Source organism: Schistocerca nitens, chromosome 3 (genome assembly GCF_023898315.1).
Source record: "Schistocerca nitens isolate TAMUIC-IGC-003100 chromosome 3, iqSchNite1.1, whole genome shotgun sequence".
NCBI lineage: Eukaryota > Metazoa > Arthropoda > Insecta > Orthoptera > Acrididae > Schistocerca > Schistocerca nitens.
The window spans coordinates 706,026,831-706,043,252 of record NC_064616.1 but is presented as its reverse complement, the minus strand read 5'-3'; the positions used below and the strand labels follow the sequence as shown (position 1 = coordinate 706,043,252).

The 16,422-nt window shown below is 40.3% G+C and overlaps 1 non-coding gene across 1 annotated transcript; it reads right to left on the bottom strand.

The window, feature by feature from the left end:
• Positions 1–16,016: 16,016 nt before the first annotated feature.
• Positions 16,017–16,091, bottom strand: Trnas-uga (transfer RNA serine (anticodon UGA)). The gene has a single exon. It is a non-coding gene; the product is annotated as a tRNA-Ser (tRNA).
• Between the last annotated feature and the right edge of the window lie 331 nt (positions 16,092–16,422).

Genomic DNA, 16,422 nt, shown 5'->3' with positions numbered 1-16,422 from the left:
ACGGGTGGCCCGCCCTGGCTGGCTGCGGACCCCGCATCGGCCCCAGAGAGTCGAACCAACGACCCGGCGTGGACTGGGACGCTGGCGCCCCATCTGTTGCTGTGCGTAGCCCGGTGATGTGATACGCCCCGCCGTCCAGGAGAGCTGCCACACTTGAATGAATCTCGTTAGAAAATGGCACCTATTTATACTTGGCTGTGCGCCATTGCTTTGCCAAGAGCGCCGCTTTGCATCACGTATGCATAACACTTAGGTTGGCCAGTGGCCCTCTTCTGCTTGTGACTTGCGCCATGGAAATGGCTGTGTGCGACCTCTCCGGCAGTTCTACGCCCTGTGGCCTCTATTTGCCTTCGCAACTGCTGGTATGCGTAACTTACTACAATCTGGCTCGCACCTGCCTGTAAGTCGTGCTCCAAATATCGCACAAACCTAACTTTCCCTACCCTAAACGGTGTTGCGGCTGCAGATATATATATATATATATATATATATATATATATATATATATATATATATATATATATAACGAAGCACATCTAGTAAGCTCTAAGAGAAAATACTTACGGAAAAAAAATCCGAGCAGCAATAGAAATCAACTCTGTACAGATGCCAAATCCTTGTTGCAGACCCCTATGTGATGGGGTGGTAGTCAAATGAACATGTAGAACTGTGTCCAGACTTAAGACTCTGTCAAGTGCAGCACTACAGGAGTCTGCAGACAGGCTCTCTGATGGGTCACATCAGTACACACAATTGTTTCCCGACTTTGATTTTCTAAAACATCCACCATCTGCAACACTCATTGAATCTCTTATAGGTATGAAGTGACTGTTATTATACTTTTCATGATCATCCTATCCAAAATGCATGCATGTGGATATTCAAGGAGAGGGGAAATCTTAGGACTGTTTAGTAGGTTGGCATATAAGATGCTCAAATATTTCCATAGAAAATCAATGAACACGTGGGTATGTTAGCAATAAGAGCATATACAAATGGCAAAGTGTCAAAAAATATGAAAAATGACATAAAATTGGTAAAATTGAAGGAACACCTGGTATTATCACGTAAAACTGAAGTAAATACATGAAAATTGAGGGAAATACTATGAAATATGTAAAATAGTGAAAACCTCGTAAAATTACAGAAGAAATTAGAAAAAAATTATCAGTAATATTGAGTGAAATCGATAATATTGCTTGTTTTGGAGGAGGAGAGTGAACTGATGCTGCATATAGGCCTAAATACCTTAATAGTATAAAGAGAAGGAAGTCTAGAGACAACAATATTGTCTCACACTTGAGCAATACAGCCTCACATCGGACCATGACTTCTATGAGCAAGAGGGAGGCTAGCAGGAACGGTGGTAAACTGCAGAGAGACTGTGACATCTACTCTGGCTAATGATCATGATATTTATTTCCTTGTAAGATCTCACTGTTTCTTTGTATGCATTTTCGGCTGTCAACAGTCATTTTCTACGGTGGTTGTGAACATATCATAATTTCCGAACCGTAATTGTGCTTGAACTTCCTAAACAGTAGGCGTCATACAACTCCGGAAACCTATGTAGTGTTTGTGTAACAAAGAATCAGGTGTTTTCTTTGGTATGCAAGGTAGATGTTTTATCACCTTACAGTTTGTCACCGTACTTTATCGTAGAAAAACTTGTGTGTAGAATGTATGTCATGCACTGGAAATATATTTCTTACATTGGAATATTAACAACGTTGCACTCTACATGACTAATAATAGGTTGGAAACTGGACAGCTCCAGCATTATGGCATGTTTAAGGGGAGAATCGTGTAGCCCTTGGAATGCATTTATGTTCCACAATCATTTCTCTCTTTCCGATATCTCCTTGGCGTGGACAACAAATATCTGAACAACACTTCAGATTTATTAGCACAAGTGATGTATGTAAAATGTTTTAGCTCTTTTTCTAAATCGCAGACAGAGGTTTGTGAGTTACTGCAAACGCTGTGTGTGTGTGTGTGTGTGTGTGTGTGTGTGTGTGTGTGTGTGTACATTTGCTTGACAGTTGTCCTGTTTACAGAGTTATTCCAGCATGGAGTGCAATTTCACATGTCAAACACCAGTGTTATGCATTTGTCTGTTTCCTCATAAGATGAATTTTCGATTGCTGACGATCATTTCATAGGAATGATGTGAGCATAGCATAATTTCTGAAGTGTAATCGGATTTGAGGACTCGGTGCTATACACCAACGAAAAGTATATTGTGCATGTACACTCCTGGAAATGGAAAAAAGAACACATTGACACCGGTGTGTCAGACCCACCATACTTGCTCCGGACACTGCGAGAGGGCTGTACAAGCAATGATCACACGCACGGCACAGCAGACACACCAGGAACCGCGGTGTTGGCCGTCGAATGGCGCTAGCTGCGCAGCATTTGTGCACCGCCGCCGTCAGTGTCAGCCAGTTTGCCGTGGCATACGGAGCTCCATCGCAGTCTTTAACACTGGTAGCATGCCGCGACAGCGTGGACGTGAACCGTATGTGCAGTTGACGGACTTTGAGCGAGGGCGTATAGTGGGCATGCGGGAGGCCGGGTGGACGTACCGCCGAATTGCTCAACACGTGGGGCGTGAGGTCTCCACAGTACATCGATGTTGTCGCCAGTGGTCGGCGGAAGGTGCACGTGCCCGTCGACCTGGGACCGGACCGCAGCGACGCACGGATGCACGCCAAGACTGTAGGATCCTACGCAGTGCCGTAGGGGACCGCACCGCCACTTCCCAGCAAATTAGGGACACTGTTGCTCCTGGGGTATCGGCGAGGACCATTCGCAACCGTCTCCATGAAGCTGGGCTACGGTCCCGCACACCGTTAGGCCGTCTTCCGCTCGCGCCCCAACATCGTGCAGCCCGCCTCCAGTGGTGTCGCGACAGGCGTGAATGGAGGGACGAATGGAGACGTGTCGTCTTCAGCGATGAGAGTCGCTTCTGCCTTGGTGCCAATGATGGTCGTATGCGCGTTTGGCGCCGTGCAGGTGAGCGCCACAATCAGGACTGCATACGACCGAGGCACACAGGGCCAACACCCGGCATCATGGTGTGGGGAGCGATCTCCTACACTGGCCGTACACCACTGGTGATCGTCGAGGGGACACTGAATAGTGCACGGTACATCCAAACCGTCATCGAACCCATCATTCTACCATTCCTAGACCGGCAAGGGAACTTGCTGTTCCAACAGGACAATGCACGTCCGCATGTATCCCGTGCCACCCAACGTGCTCTAGAAGGTGTAAGTCAACTACCCTGGCCAGCAAGATCTCCGGATCTGTCCCCCATTGAGCATGTTTGGGACTGGATGAAGCGTCGTCTCACGCGGTCTGCACGTCCAGCACGAACGCTGGTCCAACTGAGGCGCCAGGTGGAAATTGCATGGCAAGCCGTTCCACAGGACTACATCCAGCATCTCTACGATCGTCTCCATGGGAGAATAGCAGCCTGCATTGCTGCGAAAGGTGGATATACACTGTACTAGTGCCGACATTGTGCATGCTCTGTTGTCTGTGTCTATGTGCCTGTGGTTCTGTCAGTGTGATCATGTGATGTATCTGACCCCAGGAATGTGTCAATAAAGTTTCCCCTTCCTGGGACAATGAATTCACGGTGTTCTTATTTCTATTTCCAGGAGTGTATAACAAAGAGTCTATGGTTTTTTTTTTTTTTTTTTTTTTTTTTTTTGCTGCAGAAGGAAGTAGTTTTATCATCTTAAAGTTTGCCACCATGGTGAGTGGGATAGAAAATTGGCAGGGTGGATGTATGTCAGATGTTGGACATCCATGTCCTGCATTAGAGTATTAAGGGCGTAGCACATCACATAGCTTAAACATTATAACACGTTTAAGTGCAGAACCGTCCATCATCACGAGTGTGTGTGTGTTATGTTTTATGATCTCTCTTGCTAATACCTTCTTGGTACTGATCCCAGACATGAGAATAATACTACATAACTGATAGCACAGTTGATTTATGAAAAATGCTTCCAATTGCATCCACCAGGAGCTCCATCATACATAAACCACATGTTGATTCTTAACCGCCTGTTACATCACCACAACACTCGCATACCTGCTAAACACCGATAAGGGGTTCTAACCTCCTTGAAATGCACCCATCTGAAGAGATCTTGTGCACTTGGATAGGTGCTGAGAATAAGATTGGTGTGGGACAGTCTTCGCTGAATAGTAGTTACGGATTCAGCTCACTCTGTTACTTCATGAGATGTGGAGTGTAGTGTGTATAGCACCCTCCTTCTTCTGGTCAGTTACAAATCATGTCAACGATAATGTTGCGGGGAAGGTTGGTCAAATACAATGTGACGAGATCTTTCAATATCCAACTTAATTCTAGGAATGGGTTGACTGAAGATATAGAAATATGTAGATAACCTAACTGCATCAGTATAGGACGCTGTCTGGTAGACTTTGGTGTATACATCCGAGAATTAACAATGAATGGACGTACTACACAGTCATCTATCTACATTCGCAATCTGGTATATGGTACTCGCAAAGCAGTGGAGGGGTGGTTTAGCGATGATACAGAACCTGGGAAGCATACAGCCATGTCACTGGCTGGCACTGAAATTACAGAAAAGCTGGTAATATTGCTAAAATTGCTCGCACTATCAACTGTGGTGCTTATTACAGTACATTGACGTTGTCTTTTCCATCCTATCCGTCCACTAGTGCACTGTTGATTACAACACAATGATTCACTGATATCACATACTTGAGATGGAGAGAGTCTTGGTGTTAGCGACACGTTCCATCAAAACAGTGATCGTGTACATGACTGCAATATAAGGAATCAATGCTCTTGTTCTCTTTGAAACGGAACATTGAGACATCTGCTATGCTATCACCGTGGAAAATTTGATTAAATGTAGACAGTTGTTTTGAAAAGCTCCACAATGCCGCAAACTCTTCCAGTTTCCATATGTTGCAATGTCTTCCACATTTTTTTCAGTAAGAAACACAGCCCATGTCTCTTATTTAAATCATTCTGTGTGCTGTGAAAGCAGTATAGTTTACACCATGTGATGTCCAGCTTTCTGTGAGAGCTAATGGATGAAGCGTGTTATTGTTGGTTTACCATCTGACACAGACCTCAAAAGTCGTGTTGGAAAATGTTTGGCGGAGTACAAAGATGTTGTCACACACTGCTTGGTTGTGTACTTGCGTCAAGGGGACGCTAAAGAATTGGCTTTGCTGATGGGCCACGTCGTGCCATGACGTCGTCTCCCACACCAGCCAATCCAGATTGTTGCTACTTTCTGAAACGCACTGTTCTTTAAACGAGGCCATTCGTCTGTCGATACATTGTGTGGCTAACTCGTTATAGTACTTCACTGTTGTGTGTTCTAGGCCTATGTTTATAATGGCAGATTCCAACACGTGTTTTGTGTGCGATAAAGCATTTCGGCTTCGAAAAACTGTATACCCGCACATCAGGAAAATGCATGATGTAGAGCCAAATACAGAAGGTAAGATTAAGTGCCCACAAGACGACTGCAGCTATTCCTTCAATATATTGGCTAGTTTGAGAGCACATGTGGAGGAAAAAGCACATGGTTCGAACTGCGGATGAAAAGACTGTATTCCAGTCAATGGACGGTAAGAAACACCGCATAATAATAAGTTTTTACTATTCAATAGTAGGATCGTTTCTGGTAAAACTACAAAATTTCGTTCTTTGTGCATTCAGTAATCTGGTGCAATGTTGTACTGCAAAGTTTCTTTCAGTTCACATGAAAGGATTATTTGTATTAACGGCCTAGTCTTAGAAGACATTTAAGTCATAATCATTGTAATCCACAATGGGTAATTAACAAACCTTATTTTTACTGTCCATAAATTGTGAAGAAATTTTTTTTTTTTTTTTTTCGTATTCCTCAACGCATGGAACCCAGATTGGAATCCAGTTTCATGTGTAACAGATTTCTCTTAGAAAAGGAACAATTTAGACATACCGGGAGATGGTGAGCAAATTCTAAAGCTGTGGGAAGAAATTGCTGTCACTTGTTAACTCTCGCTCCAAGAAAGGTCAACACTGTGCCAGCAATGAGAAGATGCCAGTTCAACGAACATCTGACAAACAGAACTTCATTCCAAAAAGTGTCTTTGGTAAACCAACCCTGGCTGAAAAGTCAAATGTTGCTAGTGCTTTGGTGCAACCTGACAGTGAAGTGTTGAGTGTACATGGTGGCTTTGATCACACATACTCTAAGAATTAAATTTATCTGTCCTACAGTTGTGTGTGCATGTTTGGGTATCATGGTTTATAGGCCTATTGGGGAAACTCGCCATGTAAAAAAATGAGTAACGCATCATACTCGGTAACTCAGGGTGATGTGGAAATCCGAGTGTACTTAATAAAGAAAATGTCAGTGTTTGTGTGTTTCTTTTGACTCATTTATCCTATTGCATATAGTTAACAAAATGTAACTGAAATATCTACTAAACCGTAACATTAATTGGACTATGTACATAGTCATTTCAAATGGTTTTGCTATTTTCCACAGGTAAAGTAGGAGTATTCACCAGAATCCTACAGTACGAATGTTTTCCAGTTGACAAATGAATGAAGTCAAAAAGCAAAATTTGCTTGGACAAGCTAAAAATTGTTTATTCAGTTCCAGTTATTATTTTTTATATTAAAACAGTTCCTGAGAGTCTATTTTGCTGACTTTCTTGGTCTAATTTTCTATATGTAACATGTCAGTTATGACATGCTTGGTGATGAATGTTTTGTCACCAGGCATATGGCATCAGGTGTGTGGCTTTTAGTGACAATACTGCAGTCGATGTGTTAACAGCTTTTTGGGACCTTGAGCATGAAGTATATGCATCTAGAAGTCTTGTTAAAAAAGTGCAGCCAAAATTCTAATGCCTGTCTGAGGAATTTTCCTTTAATGGAATGTTTTTGCCCAATAATTCAGTTAATGTCTGGTAATTACTTAATGTGGTAAGTGCTATGTGGCCAACACCAGCCACAGCAGAGCCGTCTGCCATGGCTGCTGGCAACTTTGTGACATTTAAGGGATAATATACAAAAGTGGGCTGTGCAAGAAGTTCAAACTAGTTTTCTTTGGTTAAAGCAATTAAAATAAAACTTGTGAAGCATGTTGAAAATCACATACTCCTCACCATAATTTAAATGTTTACATTGAAATGGTTCTGACATGTGCATAATATATGGAAATGTTATATTTTCTTGAAACCTTAAGAACCAAACCCGTTGGTTGAATTAACATATGAGTAAACCCATCACAATAGCACCTGTAGTTACAGGATAAATGAACATGTACAGTAAACTTTTCATACAAATTTTATTATAAAGCTTGCAAAGGTTATAGAAAAGATGGACAACAAGATAAACTTGTGTAGGCATCATTGTAAATACATTTTTACTTCAAGAAAGCTGAATCGGATAATAATCTCAAGATGCCTTAAATTGCATGACACATATCACCAATCTAGTAGAAGCCGACCTTGGGGAAGATCAGTTTGGATTCCGTAGAAATATTGGAACATGTGAGGCAATACTGACCCTACGGCTTATCTTAGAAAACAGATTAAGGAAAGGCAAACCTACATTTCTAGCATTTGTAGACTTAGAGAAAGTTTTTGACAATGTGACTGGAATACTCTCTTTCAAATTCTGAAGGTGGCAGGGGTAAAATATAGGGAGCGAAAGGCTATTCACAATTTGTATAGAAACCAAATGGCAGTTATAAGAGTTGAGGGGCATGAAAGGGAAGCAGTGGTTGGGAAGGGAGTGAGACAGGGTTGTAGCCTCTCCCTGATGTTATTCAATCTGTATATTGAGCAAGCAGTGAAGGAAACAAAAGAAAAATTCGGAGTAGGTATTAAAATCCATGGAGAAGAAATAAAAACTTCGAGGTTTGCCGATGACATTTTAATTCTGTCAGAGACAGCAAAGGACTTGGAAGAGTAGTTGAACGGAATGGATAGTGTCTTGAAAGGAGGATATAAGATGAACATCAATAAAAGCAAAACGAGGATAATGGAATGTAGTCGAATTAAGTCGGTTGATGTTGAGGGTATTAAATTAGGAAATGAGACACTTAAAGTAGTAAAGGAGTTTTGCTATTTTGTCCCCTGCCTCAAAGCCAGAAATGTGCTACAGTGGTCTGAGGAGCATGATTGTGTACTCACATTCATGTCTTGGCCATGAAATTCTCTTGATGTGAATCCAATGGAACTCATTTGGGTTGCTATTAGGTGCCATCACTGCATACACAAATCAGCAGACCACTGTTTAAGGAAATTACATGACTTGTGCATGAACATCCAGTGTAACATACCTCCACAAACCAACCAACAAACTATTGAATCTATGATATGCAGAATGTGTGATGTACTGCATTCCAAAGACGGATCAACAAGTTATTCAGCAAGTGGTCATAATGTTTTGGCTTGTTGGCTTACACTGCAGTTGCTGAGAAGAAGCAGCTATCAAAAGGTCTTTTATTACATGTGGAAGTAAAAAAATAAGAACACAAAATGACTTAAAAATAATAAAAATATGATGTATTGAGTATTCATGTAATTGTAGGTATGATATAGTACAATTATTGAAAAATTATCACCTATTCCCGTACCAATCCAGTATCAGTACCTCATTATATAACTCTCCTTACTTACTAGTTACATCTCAAATGCAATTAATATTTTAAGATATGGTCCTGTTTTGTAAATTACGCAATAACTTCAGCCATAATAACAAACCCTCCACCATCATTCAAAGATCATTATCAAGTTGGTAACATACTAGTTCTTATGACAAATTCTAGGTCTGGGCACATTGAAAGTTTTGACAGAACATCTACAGTTAGACTATAAAATATATGATGATTGTAAGAACTATTTCTGTGTACTGGGCCCTGACAGGCCACTCATCCTCTGCCAATGGCATCAGTTGGATATGGGCTCAGCACACCTCTGGTGTTGTCAACTTCCTACACATTGGAGTCGCTTCTTCTCATTCAAGCAGCTAGTCAGCTCGCACCATGGGGCTGATTGCACCTCATTCCAGCCTTCTCACCAAAGAAATATCCCTAGCAGTACCAGGAAATGACTCTGGATCCTTCACATAGTAATCACAGATACAGACCACTTAGCTACAGAGGCAAACAATAATTGTAAGACCTATGGAATAATTTTCATCACTGTAAACTGTCTGCTGTTTGTTGTGTAATACTGTTATGTGGATAAAAAATTGTGACTAATACTTTATAGGCAATAATGAGGTAAAATTTTATGCCATAGTGAAATATGTGGAACTTCTTTACCCTACATATGATACTAAGGTCTCTTTTTCAATAGTTAACCTGTAAAAATAGTGTTTAAATGTGCATGCAATATGATGTTCACTACGGTTTGCATTTTTGTATTATAGTACTGTGCCTATCCTGTACAGGGATGCATCTATTGCAACACCAACTGTTCGCCTGATGTGAGTGGCATGAGAGCCAGTGTGGGGCATAACTTTGTTTAAAGGGATCTAAATACTGCCTCTCAGTCTGCCAACCAACGAAAGGCAAATACAGCTTCATGGATGCATCTAGGGCAAGTTTGAAGCGCAAGTGACACAAGCCGCCAATGGGCTGCCTAGCTGACAGGTGCACCAGAGGGTCACAACTGCAAGTTTTCTGTACTGTACATACTACAATTAGTAGCAGCCACTTGGGTTGCTAAGCTGAGTGGGGCACCCAGGCGCAAGATTTGTATGCAATGTGTATCAAAATTATTACAAAAACTGACAAAATTAAAAATATATAATGGAAAAGGGAGAGGTGGGGTGCATCAAATGATAAGTCACTTATGTAAGAAATTGTTCTCGATCCAGCCACGGGTGCTTACTTTGTGCAGCATTGGGAATCTCAATGTAGACAAATGTAATGTGCTGCGAATACACAGAAAGAAAGATCCTTTATCATTTAGCTACAATATAGCAGGTCAGCAACTGGAAGCAGTTAATTCCATAAATTATCTGGGAGTATGCATTACGAGTGATTTAAAATGGAATGATCATATAAAGTTGATTGTCAGTAAAGCAGATGCCAGACAGATTCATCAGAAGAATCCTAAGGAAATGCAATCCGAAAAAAAAGGAAGTAGGTTACAGTATGCTTGGTCGCGCACTGCTTGAATACTGCTCAGCAGTGTGGGATCCGTACCAGACAGGGTTGATAGAAGAGATAGAGAAGATCCAATGGAGAGCAGCGCACTTTGTTACAGGATCATTTAGTAATCACGAAAGCGTTACGGAGATGATAAATAAACTCCAGTGGAAGACTCTGCAGGAGAGGCGCTCAGTAGCTAAGTACGGGCTTTTGTTGAAGTTTCAAGAACATACCTTCATCGAGGAGTCAAGCAGTATATTGCTCCCTCCTACGTATATCTCGCGAAGAGACCATGAGGATTAAATCAGAGAGATTAGAGCCCACACAGAGGCATACCGACAATCCTTCTTTCCATGAATAATACGAGACTGGAATAGAAGGGAGAACCGATAGAGGTACTCAAGGTACCCTCCGCCACACACCATCAGGTGGCTTGCGGAGTATGGATGTAGATGTAGAGTATAGTAGCTCATCTAGCACAACAAGACCTACAGTTATGTTAAGTTTTGTGGGACTGATAAAACTTTCATTGCTTACCTGTGAGCTTTATAGGTTAAATATCTATCACATTAAGCACATAAACATGATATTCTATCTGTTCTTGAAACAAACTCATTTCTTTAAGTTACATTCTAAGCTTATCACATCAAGTTTAGCAAAGAACTTCATGACATTATCCAAATGACCTTATGGTCACTTCCTTTCACAGTAACACCATTGAGACAGTTCATGCAATGATGTATATTAGAAATAAAATTACAGTACAGGCAGCAGTTTTACTTTTATTTTAAATATCACAATTGATTTTCGCCCCCAAGGCCACTCTACATATCCTGAGAGAACAAAGAACAACGGATGATATACATGTTGTTTTCGTTGTTCCAGAAACTTTTGGAATACTTCCAGAGCACTTGACATTCCAAGAGATAAGCTATATACAATAGGTTTTAAAAGGCATATATATTAGAGCAGTTCTCCATAATGCCTCCTCTAAGGGAAGTTGTATGCATCCATCCTTGAGGTTAATTTTAGAAAAAACTTTGTCACCTAATAATTTAGCTAAAAGTTTATCCATGCATGGAATGGAGCATGTGTGTAATATTGCTGAGGCATTAATTATATTTTGGAAATCTCCACAAATTCTTCAGGATCCATTAGGTTTCTCTCCGATGTTACACTAGTAAGAAATGAGAGTGATACACCAAGTGATTAATGTGCAGAATGACCTGTTAGCATTTATTATCTTAATATTACAAATTCCACAAACTAATATCTGAAAATTTCATGCTACAACAAAATACTGATGCATAGATTACACTGCCTGCTTCAGCAGTTTTCATTAATACAATTAGCAATTATGTTATCTCGGGATAATGACAATAGTTGCATAGACTCCTTGATAATACTGTTGTTTCTCATACATACAGATACCTATCTTCATCCACAGCTCACTACCCATGACTTACATATGGTGCTTCTTCACGATCAAACTTAAATATAGTATCTCTTTTGGCAAGAGAAATAATTACAGTACTTATGCCGGTTCATAACATCCTGTGAAGAATTCACAAATGAAATTTCTAAGAAAAACATAACATCATAATTTGCTGGTACATTTAAGATACTAAACAAACATTAAAATTACATTACTTGTGTATCAGTAAAAGCAAAACTCAGTGCTCAGTGGTAAGAACTTACAACAGGCATACTAGTCAGCAAGTTCGAAATGATAATTTAAGAAAAAACTTTAGTGTGTCCAGCACAATTTAAATTTAAAAATCCTAAGGCAACAGTATCTAATACACAATTGTAGGTACAAAACAACATCCTACATCTCCTGGACATGAAATATACAACTTACCCTATAATAACCTTAAACAAAAATGTCATAATCTGTGAGGGACTATAATTAATCTGGCATGGTGCCCACTTGCAAGCTTTGTTCTGACCAAATACATGCACAAGGAAATACAGTCAATTGGGAACCAAATCCAGGACTACCATGACAAGTCAAGACAAATGCTAATATCCAAATGCATGGCCAGAGTTCCTTAACCCTTTCTGGCCTGACAGGACTTGAAAGTCCCTTGACTTTCTAGAATTACATAACAGCAAGGAGTAGAATTCATGCACTGGTGTCCTGTCTGGGCAATTGTGTACCTCTTCCGGAGCACAGGAAATTATGGCTGTGATAGTTCAATAAATCTGTCCACAGAAGATAGAAAACAATGACAGTCTGTCATATGCACTGTGTTGTTCATTTAATTGTAAGAAAGTTTGGGTCCTGCAGATATGAAAGGAAATAATTGTGAGGGTTTTGATGTTTATGACCTGGATTTGTATTGTTTTAGTTAATGTAAATTGAGCCTTATGGGATGCAAAGTTTTACTTGTGTTTTGTACATAAATTAAAACAAATATATCCATATCTGTGTATTACAATGCACTACGCACTATTTTCATTGCATTGATAAAATTATCCTGAAGTATTAAATCCTTTGGTACACTTTTTCATAGTTTGGGCAGAAGAGAGTTAAACACAACTCATCATCTCATATAACTCAAACCAGGTTATATGTCATGAAACATCACTGCCCAGAGCCTAGTCCCAAAGTAGTGTAATCTTCTTACAAAGTTCAAACACTTGACAAGAGAGGACAGACAAATCCATAGTGTTACAATCAGCAAGCACATAGGTAATGAGCAAAACAGAACATACCAATTTAATTCATGGAGTTGTTGAGTGCACTGCCTCTGTTGCACACATTTCCTCCTCATAATTACTTTATTCTAAAACAAGCGCACCAAGCTTTCATTGACAATGTCTTGGTCTAAGACATCCATAGTGCACTGCACTATATATGAATTCCAGAACAACTGATGATAAAAGTCACATTGCAAGTACCAATACAGCAGATTGGCAGTGACACACACCCCCTCTTCCATTGCAGTACAATGGCACTCTTGATTTTTTCACATTCTTGCCACTTGCCAAACAGTGTTCCTTCTCAATTAGGCAACCTTCCCACTCAGATGTCAACACAACACTGGCTAACATGCTGCTCCACCGAACCTCCTCAGCTTCGGTGTAAAGGACACCAACAGGCTCAAAATTAAGGATCGTCTTCATGGGGCTCAATCAAAACCTGCCAGTTTTGAATCAAACAAAAAAGTCTGTTGTAATTGCAGCTGGTGATAAATGTGTCACATAACAGCACAGTGGCTACTATGGATATGACTCAGTCAGTAGTGGAAATGTATTTGATAACTCCAGTCACTTGTAATCTGTCAAATTCTTGTTTTAGTGATTCTGTGAGAGTGAATGGAACTTGGTGAGTCCTACACATTTTTTGTGTAGTTGCTGGAAGGAAAGGAAGGAAGACTAGTGTTTGACACCAATTTACAACAAGATCATTAGAGATGGAGCATAATCTTGGATTGGGTAAACATGGAGAAAGAAATTGTCCAAGCACTTCAAAAAGAACTATTCTAGCATTTCCCATAACTGATTCACATACAAATACAAATCATGGAAAACGTAAATTTCAATTGCTAGGTGGGGATTTGAACTATCGTCTGGCTGAAAACAAGTCCAGTGTCCTATCACTGTGCCACCTTTGTTGGTGGTAATTGATAGTCTAATAGGCATGTGAAATTTAGTCATGCATTCCAGCCTGGGCTCGAAAAGAAGTGGAAAATCTTGGCAAAGACCCTTTATTTCAGTGAAATGAATTGTATCAGGCATTATATTTACTGTGTCTTGTATTGAGAAACCAAATACCTTTAGGCCTCGAACACAAAGATGTTTTTCACATCCAGTAAATTGACTACTATAAGCCTATCATTTGTGGACTGTTTATTAATAGAATTTTGAGGAACACTTACGTTTTACTGGAATCTTTTGCCTGCTGAAAGACATGAGTCCACGTGCTGTGGCCAATAAGAATGGGGCTCCTGACTACTGGAAAGTGTGCAAATTGATAAAAGTAGCAACAGCACCTATATCACCATCAAGTTCTATATTGTTATCCCGAATGTGTAGGAAAAAGAAAAGTTTTCAGTCCAGTTTTGTGCCAGGAGTATATTGCATTTAAACTGAGTTTTTTTTTTTTTTTTTAATGTGTATGGGTGTGTGGGGTTGAGTGAGTGAGGGGAAAAAGGCAGTAAGGATTGGAAGGCAGGGTTGGGAAAGAGTTTCTCATAGCTGGGAGTCTGTTCTACCAACCCCTTCCAATCTACTTGTCCATATCATTGTGCACTGCACACAACTCCACCCACAGTAAGGTAACATATTTTGCATAATTTCATTCATTTAAGTCCTCTGGGATAATATTCTCAGGTAACTCCTCACTTAGGCAAATAGTATTCATTGCTCAATGGATATTATGTATCAAAATTATGTATGTATTGAAACATGTGCAACTTGCAAGGGTATCTCTAAGCTACTGGTATTATCAACCACAACCTCACAGTACCTTTATTCACTGGTGAAATTTACTGTAAAAAGGTCTCACAGTTTAAAAATAATAGAGATATTGACAAATACAATACCAGAAGAAAAAATTGTCTGCTCTTCCTCCTGCTAAACCTAGCTGTAGCACAGAAATGACTGAAACATAGCTACAAAACTCTTTGATAATCTGCCCATGGAAATAATATGTATGTTGGTGAGCAAAAATGTTTCCAAGTGAAGATAGTTGTTTCTCCATTATAGCACTTCCTGTACCACAGAAGACTTCTTGAGTGGAAATAAACAGTCAATGATAATCATGTAAATGGCTAGATATTTTTTAATTGTTCCTCTACTCTTTTGTTCAACTGAAATCTTCCACATCATATTATTTCTCATGGCTATATGTATGGAATGCAGAGCTAACTAACAATATTTTGGCACATCAGACCAGAAGGCTATCTGCAAGTTAATGTGTCATCCTTGCTGCTGATATTCAAACCTGGAGTTTCCATATTTTGATTTTTAACAACATTTTGGCTTTTCCTTCTTGCACTGTACAGAACGCTGACTGACTGCTGCCTTACTTCATGTTTGTTCAGAATCATCTGCAGAGGAAAGAGAGGGCCAGTTCTTGAGGATGGTATGTTCGTGTGATACAACTCTTTCCTGGCCTATGCCACATCAAAAGTCTGAGATATGTGCAGCACTTCCTCTAGGCAGCTATTGTAATGTTTCCTGCCAAATTTTCTTGTCAAGGGCATAGCCTAAGACAGTATCACAGATCAGAAAGTCTTTATAAGCTGTTTCTAAGTTGTTTCACACATCCCACAATCGAATTCATGTTTATGGCTAATGCCACAAAAACTGGCAGTTTACAAGTGCTATGATTATCCTTCTCATTTGTAAAGTTGGTGGGCATTTGGTCAGGGCACTATAACATTCATATGGTTACAAAAATGGTTGCTGAGTAAGTCACACATTTCCTGAAATGACAAGTCCACTGGTTCTGCTTTGGGAATTCATTTGTGGAAGATGCAGCAAATCTCAAGATTAGACAGTGTCAAGAAGAAAGACTTTTCAAGCAGTGGATCTGATACCTGGAATGTCTGAAAGTTCTACTGAAGCCACCAGGCATATGAGTCCCTATCTAACTTGGCCACATTGGAGGGTGCAAACACAATGGGCAGAAACCCAGAAATGGCTTGTGGGCTGCTCACTTAACGATGTGGCCTACTGTTGTTGTTGTAAAAGTAGACTGAGTAAGAGCTGCTACTATTCAATTAGCTATTGAGAATGTTTCTGCTAGCTGAATGAGATTTTCACTCTGCAGAGGAGTGTGCGCTGATATGAAACTTCCTGGCAGATTAAAACTGTGTGCCCGACCGAGACTCGAACTCGGGACCTTTGCCTTTCACGGGCAAGTGCTCTACCAACTGAGCTACCGAAGCACGACTCACGCCCGGTACCCACAGCAGTTTTAATTTGCCAGGAAGTTTCTGCTAGCTGTTCTACCATCTTTACTAACACTGTATTCATAGGGAGGCACATATTGAATTCAAATAGCCTCATCTCTAATGTATTATCCATGGTGCAGTTTATTCTACAATCACTGTTATGTAGCAGTAGACCAGAATCATCATGCAAGCATTCATAATACAAGGAATGTCCATTATAAGAATTGCAGTGGAGGCAGGCACAATGTAGGTTGGTGTAGAAAGGAGTCTGATCTCTGTTTTATCAGGATTAAGAATGCCCTGTGGCATGCCCCATGTCATTACAG